The 21,312-nt window shown below is 36.2% G+C and overlaps 1 pseudogene; it reads right to left on the bottom strand.

Moving 5' to 3' along the window:
- The window catches only part of LOC113934122, a 28,828-nt pseudogene extending 15,885 nt beyond the window's left edge, over positions 1-12,943 (bottom strand).
- Positions 12,944-21,312: the final 8,369 nt, after the last annotated feature.

The following is a 21,312-nucleotide window of genomic DNA, read 5'->3' as shown; positions in this document are numbered from 1 at the left end:
AGATTCTTTTCTGATGATCCTATACACCTAAATCTTTGCTTTGTGTAACAGGATCCTAGATCTTAGAAATGAGACTGTGTGGTTTAATCCTTGAGTTTTTATTTCACATTGTCTTCTCAGGTAAATTGTAACCTCCATTAGGTCGTGAACTGTGCTTCTTTGTATCCGTTTGATAATTAGAAAAGAATTAAAGCATTGTGGGAACTAATAAATACTATGAATTGACCAAAGGACTTTTTTAAGACTACAGAGAAAGAATAGGAAATATAATCACATCTCAAAATCGGATTTCACATTGATTTAGTATGATGTGTGGCAGTTCAAAACATAGATTATAGAACAAGGTATATCTCAAAGTTTATACTTTGGCTCTTCTACTTGGCTGAATTAGTTAAAGCCTTTGTGTCTCAGTTTTCTTATTTGTGAAATGGGGATAATCTTATCAATCTTCTGCTATCTTTGTGAATATTAAATGTGACAATAATACAAAATTACTAAGATTATATATCGCTGATACTATAAACTGGATATTTTACATGGTATCTTATTTACTATCTTATTATAACCCTTTGAAGGACATTGAGTTAAGTGCTGTTATTATCATCTTCATTTTACAAAGAAACTAAGGTTTAGAGATTAAGCAACTTGCCCAAGATTATAAGTCATAATCAGTGGGGTAAAGATGTGACTTAAAAACTTAGGTCCCAATCAAAAAACTTTAATGTATGTAAGCGTTTAACACAATGACAAGCTCATATTACATATTCAATAAGTGATAGCAGTTTTATTAGCATGAAGAATGTCTTTGTGTAAGATTTGAGGGTCTGCTATTGACTGCTATTGAATGAATGCATTCTAGTCTTTCTTTCTATTATTATCACATACTTTGATAAACTCTATGCTAATATTTTAGCAAGACTGTCCTATAATGTATTCCTCAGTAAATGAAACAATTAGGAAATTTATCATTCCCAGTCCCATGACCAAACAGGAAATCAAACATACTTTTCTCCAACAACTTCATGGCATCAAGAATAAGTATTCCATATTCTCATTTGGTTTCTATTTTTTTTAAGATTTTATTTATTTATTTGAGAGAGAGAGGGAGAGAGAGAATCTGAAGCAGACACCGCATTGAGCATATAGAGTCTGATGTGGGGCCTCAGTCCCACTACCATGAGATCATGATCTGAGCTGAAACCAGGAGTTGGATGCTTAACTGACTGAGCCACTCAGGCGCCCCTCTCATTTGGTTTCTAAAGGAGAAATACTTAGATTGCGGAATCTAAATCTTAGTTGTGGAATTAGCTAATATTGTGACCATGAGTATGTTATTTTTACCACTCCAGGTTTTATTCTTCCCATTCCAAAAAAGGGGCTTGAGTTACTTATTTTCTATTATCTCTTCCAAGTACTTTATAATAGGTCTAAATATGGAATTAAAACTCTGGGTAAAAATATATATTTGTAATCATGGAAAAGAAAGGACAACTGTAGGAATATTAGTTTTGTGTTCAAGTATTTCAATGATTATAGCTCTTTAACATCTGTCTCCACCAACATTTCTTTCCTTTAATTATTCCAACTGAAAGCTTTTTCCTTTTATTTTTTTCTGAAAATAGCCTGCAACCATCTCAGAGGAAGGCTTGCACATCTAAAAGTTGTTTTAATCCCCACCGCACCCCTTCTCTTGTGATCAAGAGAATGAGAAAACAGAATGCAAGCATTTGGCAGGATTGCCATATTAACACTATTTGCTGTTTGCAGCATAGTTCTCCAACCTGTTTCAAAACAAAATTATTAATAATTCATTAGAACCTTTCTCTTCATGAGTAATTAATCAAGTAGCACTGGAAGAAGGTTCTAAGGGGAAGTTATTCACAGACCAAGAAGTCAAGGGTGTAAATTATGATCATGATTATTTTATTTCAGAAAGTGACAGCATGTACTACTTATTTCTGCCACACAGAGGCCAACAAAGCAACACTGATGATTTACCTGAGATGTGCTCATCTGTTTACACTTTTACATTCAATAAAGCTGTGCAGTTACTATGGCAACTGGAAGTCTATAGGGTCTGTTTCAAAACCTGTGTTTGGCAGTTTATGTGCATAAATCTTCTACACACTGATGTTAAGACTCTAGTCCTGTGTTTTATTAATTTGTATTTTCTTTGTATCTCAGATGGTGTTTTATAAACTATGAAGTCCAGAAGAGGTTGGCTAAAGAAACAATTTGTCTTGAGAGTCTAACCTTGGAGCCTTAGAGAAGTCTGTCGTATTAGCATGAAAATAAAGCACAAAGCTTGGCATTTCAGATATAGAAACATTTACACTAATTTCTTCTACAAACTGGGCCAAAGCATTGGATCTTTTGTAGTTCAGTTTCCTAGGCAGTTCAACAATGACTCTTCTCACCTGGAAGGTGAAAAACCAAGTACTGGTTTCCAAAGGAGAATGAGCAAAAATGGAGGGTGTTTTTCTTCTTAATATTGATACATAAAACTGTATACTAATAGCTGTGAAATGATAAACTATTCTGGTACAGATGAGGTTACATCATTGCTACCCAGAAGAAGTCATTAGAAAAAGCTCAGCTAACACATATGATCAATACAGCATCAATACATAAGACTTTCTCAATAGACTCTTTTATTTTTCAAAGTGTCTTATAATTTTCAATACTTTCTCCAGCAAATATTTGAACTATATTGAGGAAGTGTGGTCAGTGTGGGTGAGTGTGGCCTATTTGAACATGCAAGTCTTTAATGTGAGATAGACATGGATTTGAAATCTGGTTCTTCTACTTCTTACAACTTGACCTTTCTGAGCCTGTTACCTCATCTGAAAAATTCAAGTAGGAATATATATTTGCTGGGTTATTGTTAGATTTGCTGTATAGATTAAATGTTTTTCAATTATGAAATAAACATAATACAAAATTTACGATTTTAACCATTTTTAACAGTGCAATGACATTAAGTACATTTACATTGTTGTACAACCATCATCGCCATCTATTTCCAGAACTTCTATCATGTAAAACTGAAACTCTGTACCCATTAAACAATAACTTCTCATTTCTTCCTCCCCGCAGCCCATGGCCACCACCATTCTACTTTCTGTCCCTATGAATTTAACTATTTTAGGTATTATATATATGTGGATCATACAGTATTTGTTCTCTTGTGATGACTTATTTTACTTCGAATAATGTCCTCAAGGTTCATCCATGTTGTAGCATGTGTCAGATTTTTCTTCCTAAGGTGAATACTATTCCATTGTATGTATATATTACATTTTGTTTATTCATTCGTCTATCAGTTGCCACTTGTATTGCTTCCACCTTTTGGCTCTTGTGAATAATGCTGCTATGAACATGGGTAGAAATATCTCTTCAAGTCCCTGATTTTGGTCCTTTTGGGCCTTACATCCAGAAGTGAAATTGGTGGATCATTTGGTATTTGTACTTTTAATTTTTTGAGGAAATCCTCAACTGTTTTCCTCAAATGTTTGTTTGCCCCATTTTACTTTCCCACCAGCAGTGCAACACCAACACTTGTTATTTTCTGCTTTTTTTGATAATCACCATCCTAATAGGTGTGAAGTGGTGCTTCATTATGGTTTGATTTGTATTTTCTTACTAATGGGTGATGTTGAGCATGGTTTTATGTGCCTATTAGCAGTTTGTATGTCTTTTGAAAAAAGTTTTTCAGGTCTGTTGTGGGCTGAATTGCTTATATGTTCAAGCCCTAACCCGCAATGCCTCAGAATGTGACCATAGTTGAAGATGAGGTCTTTAAAGAGGTAATTACGTTATAATGAGATCTTTAGGGTGGGCCTATTTCAACATGCCTGCTGTTCTTATAAGAAAAGGAAATTGGGACACACATATGAATGCATGGAGGAAAGACCATAGAGGGAGAAGATGGCTATCTCTGAGTCAAAGAGAGAGGCCTCAGAAGAAATCAACTTTGCTGACACCTTGTTCTTTGACTTCTAGTGTCCAGAAATATGAGAAAATAAATTTGTATTGTTGAAGTTACTCAAGTATGTGGTTTTTGTCATGTCAGCCCTAGTAAACTAATACAAAATCTTTAGCCACGTTTTTAATTGGGTTGTATTTTGTTGTTGTTGTTGGGTTATAGGAAATCTTTATATATTCTGGATATTAACTCCTTATCAGATGTATAATTTGCAAATATTTTCCATATTTCCATGTGTATAGGTTAAAATTTAAAAATGTGTATAAATTTCATGGCTCATAGGTAACAACAAATGTAGCTGTTGTCAGTAAATGTACAAATGCACACTTATTACAATTTGTAGTCCTCTCCTTTCTCTATTTTCCTTTTTTACTGTGAAAATGATGGAACAAATGAAAAAAGAATATTTTAACATAATGGAATCTGTGGATATCCATAGAAAAAGTATTGTCTACTACAGATGACTTGGCACAAAACAAGTTGGTCAAATATAGTATCTGTTAAACATTAGAGTCAAAGAATATATCAAGCTGAAAAAAAGACACATTCTGGGATATGTACAGACCAGACATACAGATAAGTTAAGTGAATAATACATAGTGTCCTACATGATTCAGTACTGTAGAAAAATAGTTTTAATATGATTCAGATCCTCTGCACTGATTATGATGTGACCCATTTAATATATAGACTATAGTAGACAAAATTAATGTGATAATTGGAGGGGAAAAAAAGACACCAAATCTTTAGCATTGAAAGCATACTGTTTTTTCTCTGCAGAGAATTACAAGTACAAAAGCTTGTATGTGAAATTTATTTACTAGTTTGTGTGAATATTTTCTGTTGGGGAGAAATGTGATTAAGTGGTCAAAGAAGTTGAAGTTAAATGCTCTTATGCAAAACAAAGACAAAAATAAGATAAAACAACCAAAATAAATAAATAAGCAACATTTCTAGCCTTATATTTTAAGCCACTTGTTTTGCCCTGGGTGAGTAAAGTAGAAATATTTATTTTGAAATTGTTAGTGAAATATCACTTTAAAAAAGTTCTTTTTATGTTTACCTACTTGTAAACTGCAGAGATTATTTTTTTAAAAAAAGGATTTTGGGGGCCACATAACAAGTAATTCTAGGGGTGCCTGGGTGGCTCAGTTGGTTAAGCGACTGCCTTCGGCTCAGGTCATGATCCTGGAGTCCCGGGATCAAGTCCCACATCGGGCTCCCTGCTTAGCAGGGAGTTGGCTTCTTCCTCTGACCCTCCCCCGTCTTGTGCTCTCTCTCTCTCTCTCATTCTCTTTCTCAAATAAATCAATAAAATCTTAAAAAAAAACACAAAAAAACAAGTAATTCTATTTTAGTTTTGTCATTTGAAATTAGAAATTTAATAATGAAACTTTTTTTTAAAAGATTTATTTATTTGAGAGAGAGGGAGTGAGAGAGAACATGAGAGCAGGGGGAGGGGCAGAGGGAGAAGCAGACTCCCTGCTGAGCAGGGAGCCCGATGTGGGGCTCGATTCCGGGACTCTGGGATTATGACCTGGGCTGAAGGTAGATACTTAACTGATGAGCCACCCAGGTGCCCCAATAATGAAACTTTTGAGAAAAAAATTGATAAAAGACTAAGATGAATTATACCCAATAAAGCTGGAAAAAGAAAAAAAAAAAAAAAGACCAGGATATCTGTTGTCACCACAGACAATGCAATAGGGGGAAGAAGTAGTTAATAGTGGCTTGAAAATGATGGAGAGTTCATAGGAAGGGTGGTTCTTGGAAAGTTAGGTAGTTAGCATTGGAAGGAGATGTTTCAGGATGAGAGAACCCAGGTGTGAAAATACAGAGGTAGGATTTAATATAATGAGGTTGATAGAGTTTGATTCTTAGAAGTGCTATTCTGAGTGGTTCCACAGGGTCATTCTATGTGAAGAGCTGAAACTGGCAATAATGTTGTCTTTTGTGTGTATTTTTATTTCTTTGAGGGATAAATTAGTTTAGTAGCTAGAGAGATTAAATTGTACAATTTAGTGTCTTAGATTATTGTGGGTCAGGATTTAATGAGTTGTTATTGTGTTTTATTGTATGTTGTAAATATTTATCTCAGCCTGTTTGCACAGTTCTTTAGAAATGTTTGATTTAAGGGGATGGGGTAAATGGGTGACGAGCATTAAGGAGGGTACATGATGTGATGAGCACTGAGTTTTATATGCAACTGATGAATTATTGAACTCTACATCTGAAACTAGTGATGTACTATATGTTGGCTAATTGAATTTAATAAAAAAATGTTTGATTTACGTATGTCTTTCTAAGATAGGATTGCATAATTAGTCATATATGACAAATGGATTTCATTAAGTATTTCAATATGTGTAAATTGGTTGTATGAGAAATATGATTGATTTCTTTCCATCTGAGGTGTATTTCAGTTGACTATTCATTGAAACCGTGGCTGACATGAGTTGTCTTTTTTGTTTTTTCTTATCTGTGTGTACTTTGTGGTTGCATATTCAGTAATAGGAGGTATGTTGTACCAAGTGTATTTACCAGATTGTGTATGATAACTCCATTAACTACACTCCTACATAAATTGGGGTAGCAGCAAGTGAATATTATCTGTTTGGTAAGTACAAGAACTTAAAATCTAGAAAAAGATAATTTAAAGAAAGCTATAGCTTGAGATAGATTTAATAAAGAAATGAATTATTATATATGTTGAACAAAACCTTTAAGTAAAGTGCATTTGGCTTTAGTTTTTGAGCTTTGATTTGGTAGCTTTATTTTAATACAACTTTTTAGTAATTCTTTTAAAAATAAAAGTTGAGAGTTAAAAGAAATCCACTTTACCAAAATAGAGTAATTTTAAGAATTACTTTAATTTCAAATTAAAAGTTAGTAGTGAAAGAAAAAAAATTTTCTTATGGGTTTTTGTGTGTGTTTGTTGTTATAGTGATGAAGCTCTGGCCTGAAGTTGTAGTATTATGTTTACTATAAAATTATCGTTGGTCATGTACATCATAGATGGTGAACTTATATGAGTGTAAAAACTTTTTATAACTTCAAAATTCTGTGACTCCGTGGGCAATTATAAATTTACCTGGAATGTAAAATGTAGTATTATTCAGAAAATATTGTATAAATTCTAAGTAAAAATAAACTCTCTCAAATTAATGGGCTATAAAATTAACATTTTTAAGTTTGATAAGTTGATTATTTTATTCTAGGAGGAAGAAAAGTTATGCTACTGTCTTCCTTTGATTTGACTATCTCATTGCTTTTGCCATTCCTGGTAATGTTTGGAAGAAACAGACTAATTATTTAGGAAAGCATTCAGTTTGAGTAATGCATGCTGAGTTCCCCAGAGGGAAAATACATTTAATTATTTTGACCAGAATAACACTTAGTTTTATCTTATCACTGATATCTTCTGCAATTTCTCTCATCATAAATTATTCTTCTCAAGATAGATAGAAAGTATTAGAGCATTTGCCGCCTCATTAGGAATTCTATCTCAGAACATGTGCGTCAATGTGCTACTAGCTAAGGTCAGTGCTGGAGAGTGCTAACCAAAGTCTATATTCTCTTTGTTGTAATAACTCCCAGCAGATAGAAAAGAACCATAGTCTTAATCTTAATTGACTTTTCTCTTTAATACTCTAAAATCCCCCAGCATCATCTAATTTTAAAGAAATAGGTGATTCAGTAGTCAATAGTACTAAAGATATCTGTCCCCAAAACGACTAGTCTGGAACTATATGAAAAAGTCAACTCCATCTGGAGTTCAATCACACTTTCCCATATGGTTAATCACCAGCTGCTTATGAAGGAGAGTGTTGTCAAGGCTGGTAGGCCTGAAATTAGCTGTGCATCTGCATTTTGGCTATAGGCAAACCCTGTAAGATTAGAGTGTATGAAGGCAAAGATAGCTATGACTCCTTTATTCCCTATTTTTTTCAATGTTAAAAGTGCTATATTAATAAAAGAAAATGTATCTGAGCTGGTAAGCAGTCTGTATCACTTTCTGAAATCCAAACTGAGGATGAATATAATTAGCATGTGGCTAGACTTGAGTAATATTAACACACGTCTTGAGACTTTAAAGCTGGCATATGCAAGTTTCTGAATTTTATTTATGTGACTCATTTTCCTCTGACACATTTTTTCCTGATAAGGATAATAGGTTTTGATTGTTTAAAATTATGTTTGCTTTGTTTATAATTCACAGGTTATATCCTAAACTTTTTGAAAGCTAACTTGGTATGGGGACCTGGTTGCCCTAGCCTACTATAGAATGTTTTTGAATGCCTGGAAGTTAGTATCAGTGATGTTTTTTGTTTGTTTGTTTTTTTAAGCAATGATTATTTTTGATTGATGCCTATTTGAAGATATTTAAAACTTACAGGCTCTTAAGTGATGATTACTGAAATTATCAATAACATCTCTATTTTGAAGTTTTAGTCTTTTTTTTTTTTTTTTTTGAGTGGCATTGGTAGTCTTAGCCATAGATAGGAATAGGAGGCAAACTATTATTTCATTTTACCCAAGCAGAAAATTGAATTTAATATCTGGTGTGTGTTACACAGTGACTATTTGGTTAGGGATATTGGACCTCGTTTCTTATGGGAATTAATGCCTTTAGACATTTGCCCTGAATTTCTTATGATGAAACACTAGACCAGATCTTTTGGAGGAATTTTTATCCAAAGTGGCCATGAGGATGGGGATCATTTATCTGTATTTTGACCAGTTGCTAGATGGTTAAAACACTTCACCAGGGGACTTTTCTTCTTCCAGTGGTCACTCTTCAATGATAAATTCATACAGGCTTTTCCAAAGAAGAAGCAAATTTTTTTTGAATAGCCAGTTCTAACATTTTTCTATAAAGAATGTGGCATAGTAGCCGCTAACCGATTTGGATATACTTTAACATTCTCATGTATGTCCCAGTAATTTCAGTTTTGTGTAGTCACCTTTACTGCTTCACTGTATTGTGTACTATTGCTGTAATATTCCCATAATATAGACTTCATCCAAATCCCCAACACCCCAAATTCTCCTTATTTCCTTTAGATACTTTACCTTGGAATTAGGGCATTCTGCCAAAAAATAAGTGGCATAATTTCGTTTTGATCACATGATCCAAATAAGCAAGTTTCTCGTGCAGTTAACTAATAAAGGTATTAGCACAGTTCCCAGTCCTGTTACTTTCATAATTATTTAAAAATTTTTTCTCTTTATTTAAACAATTGGCTGTAAAACCTTAAAAGCAAAATCATTTATCTATTAAATAGGAATTTAATTGCTGGAAGAAGGAGAAAAAAATGAAATAGCTTTAATAGGATTTTAAACATTTTACTTCTAAATAATATCCTCTAGGGAAATGTAGTGTTAAGAAATGATCCATGAGTGGCTTCTTTATCCACTCTGTTACAGTGGCTCAGCCCACTTGATATGAGCTGATGTCTACTGATGCTTACTGTATGCCCTGCATATGTATTAAATCATTTAATCCTCAAAACAGCCTTCTATGATAGATACTATTATATCCTCCCTATTTCACAGATAGGGAACTGTGGCACTGAGAATTTAAGGAACTTGCCCAGTGTCAGTTGATTAGTAAGCAGAAAAGCTGAGATTGGAAATTAGGAGTCTGGTCCCCCAGCCTATGCTGGATTTTGATATTGTAGATGGCAATGGATGGATTAAAAATGATTCTTTCAGAGGTCATTTTAGTTTGTGAAAATTCTGGAAATACATAGAACAAGGGTCATTTACTTCTGAGCAGGGGATACTTCAGATATCCATGTAGAAAGAAACATGTGCCAAAGAAGGGCTCAGTAAGAGCAGGTGTGAGACACAGGAGGATTTTTTTTATAGCATTGTTGCATCATCCTTTGCACAGATAGCTGCTGTAACTAACCCTGATGATGAATGATTTTGTCACATCTCCTTGTAAAGATTAACTAGGATTTCCCAGTAAACAAAAGTGCCCCATGATGCAGTCAGCTTTAAACATGCTGCAGATCCAGATGCCACAAAACTCACTTATGAGAGTTCCAGTTGTAGTCTTTTGTTTTGTTTTGTTTAGAGCTCTAAATACTCTTTATTTTTTTTCCAAGTTTTTATTTAAATTCCAGCTACTTAACATAGAGTGCAATATTAGTTTCAGGTATAGCATTTAGGAATTTATTACTTACATACAACACCCACTGCTCCTCACAAGTGCCCTCCTTAATCCCCATCGCCCCTTTAACCCATCTCCCTGCCCACCTCGCCCCCTGTAACCATCAGTTTGTTCTCTAGAGTTAAGAGTCTGTTTCTTGGTTTGCCTCCCCCACCCCCGCCACTGTGTTCATTTGGTTTGTTTCTTAAATTCCAATATAAGTGAAATCTTAGGGTATTTATATTTCTCTGACTGACTTATTTCACTTAGCATTATATTCTCTAGTTCTATCCATGTCATTGCAAATGGCAAGATTTCATTCTTTTTGATGGCTCAGCAATATTCCCTAGTAATGTATACACCACATCTTCTTGATCCATCCCAAATGTCTAGCACGTCTTTTCTTATCGTCTCTCTTCTTTCTCTTTGTGCCACAATCATGCAGAGGCCTGAAGCCAAGGTTAACATGCTGGGAGAGGAACGTTAGAGAAACAGAGGAAATCTAGTATTCCCCCTTCTCCAAGGGTCAATATCAGTCAGGGCTGCAGGAAGGGAGACAATCCTATTTTATTTTATTTTATTTTTTTAAGAAGCTCCACTTGAAATCCAGGCTTTTATATCCTTTTCTCCAGATTCAGAGGAAGATGTCCCTCCGTCCCACTCCCTTTTTTTTTCCTTAAAGATTTTATTTATTTATTTGACAGAGACACAGCGAGAGAGGGAACACAAGCAGGGGGAGTGGGAGAGGGAGAAGCAGGCTTCCCGCGGAGCAGGGAGCCCGCTGTGGGGCTCGATCCCAGGACCCTGGGACCATGACCCGAGCCGAAGGCAGACGCTCAATAGCTGAGCCACCCAGGCGCCCCGACAATCCTATTTTAAATTAAGATCGTTACATGGGACAGGATGTTCTAATTTCTGAATCTATCCTGTGCTTTGAATTTAAAGTGGTTGTACAACTGTTGAAAGTCATGGGTCCTACAGATTTTTAATCTAGGGTCAGAAAAAAATTTTTCACTACTGAATAAATTTTAAAGGGGCAGTGGGAGTCAAAATAAAGATGTATTTTGATTACATCCCATATGTCGTGCTTGATTAACTTGTGTAGAAAGAAATCATCAGGGGAAGCAATAGCATCTCTAACTACATAACTAATAAGCTAAAATGTAGCTACATCAGATAGGAAGGGAGCCCAGTAGACTTGTGGATGCTGAGCTGCGTGCAGCCTGTGGCTGTGTAAACTGTGGCTGCATTTATTTGTTCTCCATTTCTTTTAATCAGTATTTTAGATGGAGTAAGGTAATATATATGAAAGTACTCTGCAAGTTATAAAGTTGACAGAGATGCAAATTGCAATTTTGTGTATTTTTTATATTGAATTATTCCAATAATTATTACATTTATTTCACAAATTTGTTTTCTGATGCAGATTTTATCCTTTAAAGGATTGCATTGTTTCATTTATAATTTCTGGCTTGTATTAGGGACATATTTTTTTTTTTTACATAGCATTTTACAGGAGATCTTGGTAAGGTTTTCAGATGTGGATTTTTTAAGTTTAATTACAACACTGATGAGGAGACAGAAATAATTTTGAATCCTGTTGAGAGAATCTAGACAACCACAATCTAGATTTTTCTAGTGAAAAATCACTACAATAAAATCCAATGCCAGTAGAGTTGACCCATTAGAAAATAATCAGATCACAGATTTTTAAAAAAAATTCAATATAAAATTTTAAATTCAATACATAACTTTTGGTATAATCTAAATTCCTTTGTGGAACAAGGTGAGATAAGTAAATACATAAATACATCAACTAGATCTACAATATGGTGGCATTTGTGTACATTTTAAATATACAGAATTATAATAGTTGCATATATTATATATAATTTTTATGGATTATATTAAAAGAATACACAAATAGATTAGAAAGTTATATATCAAATTTCTGGTAGCAATTATGTAGGATTAGAAGGTAAGGTATTGGGAGGGGAAGGGGACTGGGGGAGAGTTTCAGAAAAAGACTCCAATTTTATTTGTAATATTTTCTGTCCTTCAAGTAGGGAAACCTTGAATGAAAAGTAACAAAGTACTAGTAATTAATCCTAGATGGTGGAATCATGGGTGTCTGCTATATTATTTTTTAAGCTTCTGCTTATTGCTTATTCTTGCTTATTCTTTGCTTATATTGCTAATTTTTCAGAAGAGTCAAATAAGTGAAGGCACTATGAAACATAGTGTATAAGCTGTGCTTTCTACTCTGGAGGAATTTATAATTTAAAATGAACAAGCCAGCCTGAAGTGGGACAGATGGATGGTGAATGAAGACCTGAAAAGAATGTCTAGGTTGTACACACCATGAGATATAGAACCTGTTTTTGTTATTGAGTCCTCAGCACCTTACACAGTGCCAGATATATGGTAGAGGATCAATAAGTACATATGGGTCTGATCTGAGGTCAGAGATCCAAAGAAAAAGATAGACTTAATTAATAATCCTTATGCAGGTTATCAGTTGCCATAGCATGTATATAATCTGTTGCCATAAGGTTTGAGAAGCACATAATGAACTGCAGTCTCCCAGAAAACCATGAACCTGTGAAAGATGAAAAGAATAAATAAGTTACTATAAATGAGAGAGCTGTAAGGTATTCTTGACTCACCTGTAGCCTTTGCATATTTTTACTGCCAGAACGAAATTGCTCCATGTCACCTTCCTGTTGGAAGTGTTCTTTGAAAGCCACTTGAATTGGAAACACCTGTAGTGATTTTAAAAAAATGAAGTCTTCTGATCGCATTCCAGACCAACCGTATCAGATGCTTTAGGTGCTTCTTGTTGAGAACTGTTTGCTATGGAATAGTGATTTGATAGTAGATCCTAGCATGAAACATTAGAATGGCACAGCCTCAAAGTCCTCAATTGTGAGACTATATTTCAGGAAGTATGCAACAGAAGTCCTATAGAATTAAATAAAAACCTAATGATTGAAGAGAGTGAGAAGAGAAGCCACAGATTGGGAGAAGATATTTATAAAAGATACATCTGATAACCGTTATTTAAAATATATAAGGAACAACAGTAAAATTCAACAACAGTAAAATGAAAACCTCAATTAAAAAATGGGCAAAAGACCTAAATAGACACCTCAACAAAGGAGATATACAGATGGCAAGTAAGCATATGAAACAATGCTCCACATCATATGTCATTAAGGAATTGCAATGAAAAACGATGATGAGATGCCACTACACACCTATTAGAATGGCCAAATCCAAAACCCTGACAACACTGAATTCTGGCAAGATATGAAGCAATAGGACTCTCATTCACTGCTGGTAAGAATGCAAAATGGTCATTTTGAAAGACAGTTTAGTGTTTTCTTACAAACCTAAACATACTACATGATCAGGAAATGGCACTCCTTGCTATTTACCCAAGTGAATTGAAAATTATGTCCACAGGGCGCCTGGGTGGCTCAGGTGGCTGAGCGACTGCCTTTGGCTCAGGTCATGATCCTGGAGTCCTGGGATCGAGTCCTGCATCGGGCTCCCTGCTCAGCGGGGAGTCTGCTTTTCCCTCTGACCCTCCCCCGTCTCATGCTCTCTCTCTCTCTATCTCATTCTCTCTCTCAGGTAAATAAATAAAATCTTAAAAAAAAAATATGTCCACACACACAAAACTATACATGAAAAATTTATAGAAGCTTTATTTGTAATTGCCAGAACTTGGAAGTAACTAAGATATTCTTCAATAGGTGAATGAATAAACTGTGGTACATCCAGACAATGGATTATTATTCAGTGCTAAAAAGAAATGAGCTATCAAGCCATGAGAATACATGGAGAAATTTTAAATGCATATTACTAAGTGAAAGAAGCCAGTATGACAAGGCTACACACCTTATGATTCCAACTATATGACATTCTGGAAAAAGATGGAAAAATATCAGTGGTCTTGGGAGGAGTGAGAGAGATAAGGAAGGATGAATAGGTGAGATACAGAGGATTTGGGGGCCAGTGAAACTTCTGTATGATGCTGTAATGGTGTATACATGTCATTAGACATTTGTCCAAACCAATGGAATATACAATACCAACAATAAACCTAATGCAAGTTATGAACTTTGGGTGATAATGTGTTAATGTAGGTTCATTGATTGCAAATGATGTATGACTGTGGTGTAGGGTGTTGATAGTGGGGGAGGGGAAAATAGGGAGTACATATACAGGAATTCTCTGTACTTTCCACTCAATTTTGCTGTGAACCTAAAACTACTCTAATTAAAGTCTGTTATTTTAAAAAGCCCAATGATTGATTCCTTCATTTATTTATTCATTCATAAATATTAATCACATGCCCCTTGTGTGATTGACATTCTGTATAGTATTAGGCAAACAAAGAATGCTAGTTTAACTGAGAGAGATCAGTAGATTATAATGTGATGTGATAAGTACTGCAGTTGAAATAGAAACACAATGTTTCAGCAGTCACTAATCCAGCTAAAGAAAAAAGAAAGATGAAAGGAAAAAAAGCTACTAACTCAGCTTAGTCAGTTGGAGAAGTTTTAAAGGAAGTAAGAGCTGAATTGAGTATTGAAGTATGACTATGAGTTTTCCAGTTGAAGTCTTTCAGGGAAAGGCAATAGAAGCATTAAAATATGAAGAACTGTAGCAATCATGAAATATGATTGATCAACTCTCTTGAATGTCATCTACTGGCCCACGATCATCATTCTAATTGTGGTACCATCGGTTATTTTCTTGATGGTGAACCTCCACATATGTAATGGGTAAATGAAGATACTGATGATTATGAAAATTGGTATTATCTGGCTTAGGTGTAGAGAAGAAATTTACATTAAGATATATTAAAATATTGTCAATTTTTAATTTTAATAAATCTGAAATGTATGTTTTTCTAGCTATCCTAATTTACATAGTTTAGATTTAATTAGACTAGAATGGAATATAATGGAGTCTCTGCATTTGTTCAGTAAATAAATGTTTTAGTCAATAGATTGTTTTTTTAACAGGGTGTTTGCTTATGATGCTCTTTACATCAGTGATTAATCCAATCTAACATCTTAATGGAAGGCACTGTTTCCTTTCCAGCTAATGTGATAAACACCAACAGTTCAGCAATAACACCTTCATTACATACAGTGAAGTCTAATAGTAGACCGGTTGTACTCTCTTGCTTATCTTTGGTTCAGTGGACTTCAGCCATTGAAATAAACTCTTTAAAGACAAATAAATGGTGTACTGCAGTGTGCGTGAATGCTATTACTGTCATAAACTTGGACATAGCTTTTCATAGTCATTCAGGGTGGCAAGGGCTCTAGATTTGATTTCAGTTAACATTTATTGCTATATGCTTGGCTGTGTGTTGGGCACTTACTATTATTTTTATTCTTTTTTTACTGTATGTTATCTGTAGGGGACTGATGCTTTTATATTTAATGTAGTCTTACATTATGATTTTGGGAGCTGAGTGTGGTCACCTTCCTTTACAGAATAAGTTTCCTCAAATACCTCTCTTCCCCACATTCTCTTATGCAGTATCCAATCTATGCAATATTATAAAGATGGTGATTAGAAGGGAAGACTATTTTCCATAATGAGGTATTTAGTGAACAGAGTACATGGTGGATGTTGAAAAAATAAATTCTAAGCAAAATGATGAAACAACGCAGAATACGTTAACTCAAGGAATTTGGGGTAAGCTGCTGGGCAATAACAGAATAAAAAATAATTAATGAGGGCTCAAGAGATGTCTAGACTTTTTTCAGTTCAATTTTATGGAGCATCTTTTTTTAAAAATTACAAAAACATTTTAGGCATTTTAGGATCCACTATCAAAACAGTTAGCGGTAAACCAACAAAGCTAACAATACTTGTTGTGAAAGAGTCTTGACTATCCTTGATGACTTTCACAAATGATTTTTAAAGAACCGTTCTAACCCATTCACAGAAACATCTGTTGAGTAAGCACCTGGCACTGTGGTACAGAGGTGAAGGTCAGGTGCCTGGCCTTCAAGGAGCTCACAAAAAACTAAACTGATCATTACAATAATGGCCATAACAGCAGCTTACTGTGCACTCAATACGCCGAGCTTCATTCCAAACATTTTACACTTATGTCCTTTCAGCTTCACAATAACCCCAAACTATAGGAGCCATATTAATTCCGTTTTGTGGATGAGAATCACAAAGGCACAGGGAGGGTGAAGACACTTGCTCAAGAGCACACAACTAGTGTAAGACACAACTGAGAATTCCACTAGAATCTCTCTGCCCCCACATGGCTTACCAATTTGTTCTTCCACCTTGGTTTAGGATATAGAGTTAATGGCTGTGATACATGAACTCCCACAATAGTGATGCTACCTAGAAGAGAGGTACCTAATTCTAGACAGAAGAAATAACATGGACGTATATAATACATTAGAATTTAGGGGGAACTCTAAGTAGTTCATGTGGCTTAAGTATAGAGCTCATGAATGTTAGGAAAGGGAGGAAGAGAAGTTGGCTGGGGCTGGATTATGAGGGTTATGGGAAATTGTGAAAGATGGGTAGAAGAGTAACATGTTTGGGTTGCATTTTAGATAAAAAGGGAACAAAACAGGGAGACAAGTGGAAAGGCTAGTAGCATAAACCAATCAAGAAGTGGTGAGGGCCCGAGCAATAGCAGTAGAGATGAAAAGTACAAAAAACTTTTCTCAGACATAGTACTATGGAAGAAGCAACAAACCTTGGTGACATATTTAGTTTGGAGTGAAGGGACAGAAAGCTATAGTCTCTCAGGTTTTTGGCTTGGAGGACTGGGTGGAAGGTGATGCTCCTCCCTCAGTAAATCTGGTGTGGGGAGGGGGAGGGGAAGAGGGAGGGGGAAGAGAAGGTGCTGGTTAAACTTGGAATTCACTGGTTTGAGTTGGCTGGTTATGTAGATCTGGAACAAAGCCTACCCCAGCCATCATCAGCATATGGATGGTAGTTGAAGCCAGGGGTTTAGATGAAGTCACCCAGGGAGAATTCATAGAATGCCAGCATTGAGGCCCAATAGTGGAACCCTGTGCAACAGTAAAATTATTTTTTTTAAAGATTTATTTATTTATTTTGAGAGAGTGAGAATGAGAGAGAAAGAGAGTACATGAGAGGCGGGAGGGTTAGAGGGAGAAGCAGGCCCCTCGCTGAGCAGGGAGCCCGATGCGGGACTCGATCCCAGGACTCCAGGATCATGACCTGAGCCGAAGGCAGTCGCCTAACCGACTGAGCCACCCAGGCGCCCAATAGTAAAATTATTGAAGGGCAGGAACATGAGGACCCTGGGAAGGAGTGGCCTGAAAAAGGAGGAAAAGCAGGAGGGAGTAGTATCAAAACAGTTCCTTTTGGTTGAGCACAATAGCACGTACAGAAGAGGTGCTAGTTCAAAAGCCCTGAATACTCTAGTTATAGAAACTTAATTCTATCTCTAATTTCTTTAAAATTACTTTCCCAGATGTTCCTGTACTTACTCATTAAAATATTTCTGATCTCAAATCCTCTGTGATTCCTCTCAGGTCAAACTGAATTCATGGGAAGGTGAAGTTATGCATTCATAGGAGGAAATACCATAAGCCGCATGTAGAAAATGTCTTAACAGAGAGCATTCTGCATAAGATACCCAGAAGAATTTTCCTTAATGATCCCTGCACATTTATAACCTTTTCTCAAGTTAACTGACATACTCTACTACCATGTTAGGTGTAGACAGAGGCAACAGATAGGGAGAAAATATCTCACACATCAGGAGAACAAGAAATGATGAAAGGCAAAGTTGGGCATAATTTTCTTTTGGAACCTGAAACACCTGCTACATTTCCTGGAGCCTAAAATGGTTTCTGTTGCTTTCACTATTGCTCTAACCATCTGCTGAGCTGCAGAGAGGTGGTCTGCAGCAGCTGAAAGCCGCTACAAATGCTTCAAGTCGGGCTTGTTGGCACAGTAAGAAAGCCAGCGATGTGTTGGTGCCAAATGCAGGTCCTGTTTCTTTCCCTTTGCTGCCATGAAAAAAAATTAACCAAGGCCTTAGGAGCTGCCATTGACATAAACATGATTTAATGTCTTTTTAGCATTTTCAGGACCACAGCATTAGCAGAAGCCTTGGAGATGTTTAAGAGTGGAGTCTCGAAAGTAGTTCTCTGGCAAGGCATTTTAAAGCAGATGTCGTGAGCATACTTCAGTGCAGCTGCCTATTAGGTGACAGCACTTCAAATGCATAGAATGTGAAGGAAATGTACATTCTGTCTTCTCTATAGGATGGCAACCAACACCTGCCTCTCTTAAGTGTGGGTCCAGATTTCCTGGTCGTTGCCTGCTCTGCCTTTCGTGTTCTGTGCTTTTCTCCAGCGTGAAGAAAGCCCTGATTAAATTAGGAGAGCTGTCAGTATGAATCTGTAGATGCAGTATCTGTGCAATCATTTATTTACATAACTATCTCTTTGATTATACAGGGAGCTTCTTGAGACTTGGGGCCAGAACTTTTGCGGGTCTAAATCCTGATTGCACTTCTTACTAGTTGGCGAACTTGGGCAAGAGACTTAGATGCCTTGAGTCTCAGTTTCTTCCATGTGTATCTCACTGGCTTTGTGATGCCGAATGATGCTCCCGTCTTCAAAAGTACCTAACTGGGTGCCTTGCTCATGGTAGGTGCTCAAAAATGGCTATGGAATAAAAGACATAGAAGCTCCTGTTGTAGGGTGAATGTGAAAATTTGCATTACATGTTTGCCTTGTAATTGTATGAAGGCTCTTTCTTCTTCTGTGAAGCAAGGGCTGTGGCTAAAACGTGAAGGGATATGCTGGCCTGCTCGCTATTTGGTTAGTGAGAGAATTCAGAGGAATCTTACCTTACCGATCCTTTAAAGAATTGCAGAGTTTGGACAGGATCCCTGTTTTTACTCTTTATTTTTTATTTTTATTTTTTTGGGAGAGAGAGAGAGGGTGGTGGGTGAGGGACAGAGAGAATCTTAAGCAGGCTCCATGCCCAGCACAGAGCCCCACTGAGCTCAATTTCACAACCCTGAGATCATGATCTGAGCTGAAATCAAGAGTTGGATGCTTAACTGACTGAGCCACCAGGGTTCCCCATGATCCCTGTTTTTAGATCTCTATCTGTATTCCCTTTTCTCTGTCTCACCAAAATGTACTTTTGTTTTAAGACACTATGCACAGCTATCTGCTTTTTGGAAGGCTAACTTAAAAACCAATTTGTATTGGTAAGTGGCTAAAAATGGCTTAAAACAGTGCTTTTTAAAACTGTGTTCTGATACTTCCTAGGGATTCTTCAGGGAAGTCTAATGAAGAGTTGCAGGGATTTGGAGTTTCAAACCAGTGATTCTGGGTACTCCACCCCTAACCCTAATTTTAATCAGAAACGTTCTACTTTTTATAAAATAAGTTACACATATATATGTATATTTTCTGCTTAAGTACATACATATATATTTACTTTATTAAAGAACACGTTTTACTGTTTTTAAAAAGATTAATCTTTAAAGACGATTTATGATTACTGACTGGCTTATCTCCTTTCAGCTCATGTACTTTTGCTATGAGACTCAATGATTTTACTAACAGGGATTCTAATCCTAGAATCCTAGCAAATGATAGGGGGAAGTGATAGTCACTAGGGATCACCGTGTGGTTGCTAAGATTTACTTCAGTTCCTTCTTTGATAGGGTTAATAGATTGGTAATAAAGCATTTGACACGGAGCATTTGAACTTAGCAAAGTATATCATGTATTCTCATGGATAAGAAGGATAGGTATGAATCAAGTGCCTTATAATTAAGTGAATAATTGACAGAATATTAACCAAAGGACCTGTTTTATAGATAAGCACCCATTTGGAGAGAAATTTCTATTGACAGTCTCAGGGTTGCGTTCCATAGTCTTGTGATATTCCCTCCTTTCAGAATTTGTGACTTGGGTGAAGCTAAAGAGGGAAGTCTCATCAAATTTGCAGATGACAAAACTAGGAGGGATAAAGAATGTGTTGGATGGCAGAATTAGGATCCCAAAAGATCTTGACAGGGTGAAACATTTTGAAGTGAAAAAACATAATGAAACTTAACACGGATAAATATGAAGTCCTGTACTTGGGTCAAAAAACAGAAATATGACTGCACTTTCTGGGGATGATGAAGTTGTAGCTTCTGAGCAGAATGTGTAAAAATGCTTAGAGGTATTAGATGACAGTCATATTTCTAGAAGTCAACAATGTGATGTGGATGTCCCCAAAGCCATTGTGAGTTTAGGGGATGCATCAATTGAATAAACAGAATGTAGAATGAAGATGGGCACATACCCGCTTTTCTTAAGGCTGCTCAGATTTTGCAGGAATCATGTACTTCTCAAGGTAGACAAACTGAAACACGTTCAAAAGAAACTGAATGTAAATCCTTCAAACTGTTGCATGAGAGGGTTCTGGCCTGAGCTTCAGGGAATAGAACTATATGGCCTAGAGACAAGAATAGGATGTATCAGGGACTCCTGGGTGGTGCAGTTGGTTAAGTGTCTGACTTTTGGTTTGGGCTCAGGTTGTGATCTCAGGGTTGTGGGATTGAGCCTCGTGTGGGGCTCCGCACTCAGCGCAGGATCTGCTTGGGATTCTCTCTCCCTCTCCCTCTGTCCCTCCCACTCGTGCTTTCTCTTTCTCTAAAATGAATAAATAAATCTTTAAAAAAGAAAAAATAGGATGTACCAAATGCATCATCTAAATTTAAATTACTATCATTTAGAAATTTTTGGTGTGACCAGTGGGGAGAAGTCAGATCGATGAGAAATTTCAGATTGATGGACAGTAACTCGGTATAAGGAAGAATGTTTCAGCAGTAAGAACTAAGAAGGGTGCAGTCTCCATGAGATAATTTGTTCTTTATTATTATTATTTATTTATTTGAGAGTGAAAGTGAGAGAGAGAGAGAGAGAGAGACCGGTCATTGGGGGGTAGGGGGAGGAGCAGAGGGAAAAGCAGACTCCCCACTGAGCAGGGAGCCCAATGTGGGGCTCCATCCCAGGACCCAGAGATCATGATCTGAGCTGAAGGCAGACGCTTAACTGACTGAGCCACCCAGGTGCCCCTAATTTGTTCCTCTCAATGATGGTACTGGATTAGACTGGACTGC

Source organism: Zalophus californianus, chromosome 13, assembly GCF_009762305.2.
Source record: "Zalophus californianus isolate mZalCal1 chromosome 13, mZalCal1.pri.v2, whole genome shotgun sequence".
Classification (NCBI taxonomy): Eukaryota; Metazoa; Chordata; class Mammalia; order Carnivora; family Otariidae; genus Zalophus; species Zalophus californianus.
The sequence above is the reverse complement of the archived record's forward strand: the minus strand, read 5'-3'. Positions and strand labels throughout refer to the sequence as shown.